This window comes from Physeter macrocephalus, chromosome 4 (genome assembly GCF_002837175.3).
Source record: "Physeter macrocephalus isolate SW-GA chromosome 4, ASM283717v5, whole genome shotgun sequence".
Lineage (NCBI taxonomy): Eukaryota > Metazoa > Chordata > Mammalia > Artiodactyla > Physeteridae > Physeter > Physeter macrocephalus.
Genome location: NC_041217.1, coordinates 71,778,384 through 71,783,908, shown reverse-complemented (window position 1 = coordinate 71,783,908; position 5,525 = coordinate 71,778,384).

The window sequence follows — 5,525 nt, the reverse complement described above, 5'->3', positions numbered from 1 at the left end:
GCGGGGCCCGTGAGCCATGACCGCTGGGCCTGCGCGTCCGGAGCCTGTGCTCCGCAACGGGAGAGCCCACAACAGACGGAGGCCCGCATACCACAAAAAAAAAAAAAAAAAAAAAAAAAAAAATTCAGCTTAATTTTTATATATGTAATTAATATGTGTATATGATACAAAATCTAGAAAGTCAAGAAGATAATTTAGTGAAAAGTCATCTCATGTTACCCCTCCCTATCCCTTGCCACCCCAATTTTCTTCTTAGAGGCAAAAATTTACCAATTTGTATGTATTCTTCTAGTAATATTCTCTATATATAATTTTCAAGCAAATGCAGAGCTATCTATTTCCTTTACACAAATTGTAGCATCTCATTTACACCGTTCTGCACTTTACTACCTTTTACTTAACAGTATATCTTGGGACTCCTTCCATTTCAGTACACAAGGATTGGCCCCATTCATTTTAATGATTGTGTAATACTTCACAACATTTCTGTGTCATAAATGATATAATCAGTCCCCTGTAGATGGATGTTTAAGTTTTTTCCTTTCTTTTGATAATACCAATAATGCTGTAGTGAATAAAACTGTACCATTTCATCTCTTTCACGGGTGAGGATTCTCACCATTTTTCTCTCCCATTTGCAAGATGAAAAAGGTCATTCACAGCAACATTATTTGCAGGAGTTTGCTGACAAGTAGTGCTGGAAGTAACCTTGCTAATTATAGACAGGGGCATCTAAGGTTGAATGAGAAGCCTCCATTGTGTACAGCCACAAACCCCAGGTCTGTCTGCTTTCTCCTTGGTCCCTGAGACTTAAAGGAATGAGGTCTGGGACCAGAGTCAGGCTGACAGAATTGCTGTGGCTCTGATCGTGTCTGACCACAATTTTCAGCCCTCTCACACCAAGGGCATTGCTCTGAGACACAAGGGACAGAGGCCTAGGGAGGAGAGGAGCCTGGGAGGTGCCTGGGTGAGGAGGGACCAAGGCCCCTTTTCTGGAATGATAAGATTGAGCCCTAGTGGGTTCTCTGCCCCTCACCCCACCTCCTCACCACCGAGGGAGAGAGAGCAGCAGTTTTGGCTCTGCTGGAGGAAGCTGATTATGGCTTCTGTGGGCACAGATGGCCATGGAGGTACTGAAAGGCCACCATTTCTGCCACCACATTGCCACGGGCTTGAAGCTTCATTTATTCACCCCCACATATATTCCTAGGGCATTGGTAGGTGCTGTGCCAGGCCCTGAGGGAGTGTTGGGGGCAAGGCGTAGGTTTGAAGATGAATAGGTGGCTGGCAGTGAGTAGTCTGGTCTCCAGCTTTCCTCCTGGAATCTCCCTTCCCAAGCATCCTGGGGATTCCCTTCATCCCTCTCCTGTATTTTCTAAATCCTAGGTGTTTCTTTTTCATGGTTAATCTCCCCTCCCCCCCCCTTTTTTTTTGATAGAGCACATCCTCTGGTAGCTTCCTGAGTAACGGTGCTTAGAATGGAAAATTTTGGAGAACTTCTATGTCTGAAAATGTCTTTATTCTACCCTCCCACTTGATTGATAGTTTGGCTTGGTGTTGAATTCTAGATTGGAAATATTTTTCCTTTGGGTTTTTGAAGCCCTTGCACATTCTGTCCTGACCCATTTTTTTTGTTGTTGTTGTTTTGTTTTTTTGCAGCATATTTATTTATTTATTATTTTTGGCCGTGTTGGGTCCTCACTGCTGTGCGCGGGCTTTCTCTAGTTGCGGTGAACAGGGACTACTCTCCGTTGTGCTGTGCGGGCTTCTCATTGCAGTGGCTTCTCTTGTTGCGGAGCATAGGCTCTAGGCACGCAGGCTTCAGTAGTTGTGGCATGTGGGCTCAGTAGTTGTGGCTCATGGGCTCTAGAGCACAGGCTCAGTAGTTGCGGTGTACAGGCTTAGTTGCTTGGTGGCATGTGGGATCTTCCTGGACCAGGGCTCGAACCCGTGTCCCCTGCATTGGCAGGCAGATTCTTAACCACTGTGCCACCAGGGAAGTCCCTGTCCTGATCCATTTTAAGAGATCTGTTTCTTTTCCTTGGGAACTTTCAGGATCCTCTCTTTGTCTTCAGTGTTCTGAAATTTCATATTGGTGTGGATCCATTTTTATCCATTATGCTGAGCAGTGGGTAGGCCCTTTCAATCTGAAAACAAACGCTTGTCCTTCAGTTCTGGGAAGTTTTCTGTAATTATTCCTTTGATGATTTCCTTCCCTCTGTTTTTTTTCTGTTGTCTTTCTTTTGTTTTGGAACTCTTATTATTCAGATATTAGACTTTCTGGGCTGGTTCTCTGATTTTCTGAACTTTTCTCTTCCAACTCTTCTAGTGAGAATTTTACTTGTGTGCTTATATTTTGATTTCTCAAGAGCTCTATTTTATTTTCTGCTTGTTACTTTTTTATGGCATTCTGTTCTTGTTTCATGTATACAGTATTTTCTCTTACTTATTTGAGAAAATTGATAGGTTTTGGAAGTTTTCTTCTCCCTGCACTTTCTCTATTTTTACTTGTTTGTTTTGTCTCTATCATTCATGTCAGAGTGCCTGCTCATGTTTAAGAGTGAGGGACTTAAAAAAGAGTGAAGGACTAAAAAGACATCTTGTACCTATGGGCATGTGGTTGGGGCTTCTCAATTGAGAACTTGATGTGAGGGTTATCTGGCTGGGAAATTTGTTGGGGGAATCTCTGATGTGGGATTCCATAGATCTTTCCTCTTGGGCTGAACACATTTCCTGTGGAGATTTTTCCCAGCATCTAGCCTTTAGGGTAAAGGCCGGCGGCCAGTCTTCTGGAGAAATAGGTCTGGGGTCTCAGTATTCCATGTGCATATTGCTTTAATTCCTTTGATTTCTGTAAAATACCTCTGCCCTTGACTGTGCCTGGTTTTCCCCATAGCAGAAACCCTCTGTTTTGTTCCCTCTGGAAAAAAACAAAACCAAAAACCCTTTATTTTTTCTGGGATTGGGGAGAGGCACTCTTCCACTAGCATGAAGTGGGGGAGGGGATTTAGGGATCTAACTGTTAACCAGCTTGTAACCAGCCCTCACTTTTGCTCCCTTCCCTTCTCATTCACTTCTGGAGGTACTTGATGCCACCACTCCTGAGCCCTTTGAGGTTTCTACAGATACTTCAGATTCATTCTCACCATTCCCCAAGGCCAGCTTGCTTCTCGGCTCTCTTGGATATGCCAAGTCAGTACCACTGATGCTTCTTGATCTCCACCTTCCAAATGTTGTTACTGTGATCTCCTTTTCTCATGTCCCCATCTTTGTGGGTTTAAATCTTTTCAAAATGATCTTTAATGCCTTAAAAAAATTCCTTTAATTGAAGTTTTAGTAGAATTTCAGGAGGGAACCAAATTAGATATGTCTATTCTATTCACTATCTTTAATGGAAGACTTTATAACTGTTATTACTACTTTTGAATAGGTAATGCACAAGTTACAAATTTCTAAAGGTATAAAGGAGTAAGCAGTAAGAAATAAATCCCCTTCCCATCCCTGCCCTAAAGTTTCTATTATCAATTTCTTGCACGAAAACAACCTTTCGAGGGCAGGGTATCTACCTATTAAAGTAAATCATTAATCTTTACAGTAAGAGGACCCTGCTTAGAAAATGTTTGTCAAAAAGATCTCTGCCCTTTTGGGGTGTCTCTTCACTGCAGGGCAGCAAGATATGTTGACCAGGAACAAGGATAGTCATTTCCCTTTGAAAGTTTCCCATTCTCTTACGTTCTAAATCATTTCACTGTGTGTTAATATCAGATGTTCCTCACAGAAGTAGGGTAGGGTTCCTTCATACTCTATCCATTTTTCAAAGGAGGAAAGTGAGACTCAGAGAAGAGAAGTGACTGTCCAAAGTCACCAAAAAGTAGGCTGGGGAACCTAGATTCGAAAAGGTGGTATTAGAAGTCAGCACTGTGCAAAGCATACCAGCTGCGAGGTAGGACTGGAAGGTCTAGTTTCTCAACACGGTCCTCAGTGCACCTGCTTTGCAATCAACTGAGGAGTTTCTTAAAAATTCAGACTTCTGGGCCCCACTCCGCACTTAAGAGGAAACTCTTAGGCTGGAATTCAGAAATTTGCATATTTAAGAAGTTTTCCCAGTGATCTTAGGCACAATAAAGTTTAAGAATTGGTGGGCAGAAAAAATGCTCTGGGCCTCCAGAGCAGGGAGCAAACAGATTTAAGCAAACAGATGGAGAAGGCAACATATGAGTTTGTTGGTGAAGGCAGAGTGAGATTTAGACACATGAAGAAGGTGGGGAGGAGGGAGCCATAGCAGGCCTGTCTGACGGAGAATTCATGCTTGGGCTTTCACTGTCCCACTCTGTTGTTGCCATCATCATCGCCCCCCCCTTGTCATCCTTTCCATCTTCCTCTTTGGCCTCCTCCCCAAACCTCAACAGTCTTTATGGGCTGAGCTCAGTAGAGTCTTCTGCTCTGGGAATAGGGAGATAGAGCCCACATAGAGGTGGTTTGGCATATATAGGACATGCAGACAGGAAGGGGCAAAGATGAATATAAAGAAAAGGACACAAAATTACAGGCAGACAGGGAAGGACAGCTGCAGAATCACGGGCAGACATATGTGAACTGGAAAAGGACACACATAAACATGGATAGATATAAGAGGCACTCACAGAGACCGATGAACAAGGTCACACACAAAGTCACACGAATACCAAGCACGGACACACAGATACAAAGGACATATGCAGATAGAGATGGACTCAGGTGATGCCTCAAATCTGTGAAGGGGGCTCAGATGTAGCTGGCCCCCTTAACCCACTGGGCTGAGGGGAAGGGATTAACCTCAAGTACCAGGCTCTGCCTTCCAGGGCCCTGCCCATCTTTCTGTCTCACTGCAGAGAGAGGTCAGGACCCAGGCTGGAAGGTCTAGGTGTGCTCCTGGATATGCACCTTGGTCAAGGCGAGGGAGATCACTTACTCCCTCTTACTTCACATTTATTTCAGCTCTCAGATGTTTTTAATTAGGCCTGAAGTCTTGCTTCTTTCTGGCTCGCAGCCCAATTTCGTACAGGTGTCTCGGGCCCTGGCTCTTCTTGGGGTGTTTTATTCCAGCTCGGGGTTTCAGTGGCCTCCGAAGCTTCATCAGTTCATTTACAGACCTCTTTCCCTTTAAGCTATTTTCCCTCAATCCGTCACCTTCCCAGACTCCCTCTCATTCCCGACCTCGCTTGCAGTTTCTAAGAGCACTACGTCTCCCATAAATCTTAGCGCCCAGGCAGCTGTTTTAGGGAACTTCAAGTACCGAAATGCTCTCCTATCCGTCTCCGTGACTACCGCGGTGACCGATGGGGCTTGTAGTTACCTAGGAATTGTCAGGAGACCAAAAAAACTACTCATCCCAGGAGTCCTCGTGTCAGAGGCGGGTTTACCTCCTGTCTTTCTCCGCACCCCTTAATCCTTCCTCGGACTACAACTCCCGCCGTGCCTTGCGCTGAGCTCCCTGCGGCGGAGAATGGTGCTGTGGTCAAAGTGTTTTCTGGGAGTTGTAGTTC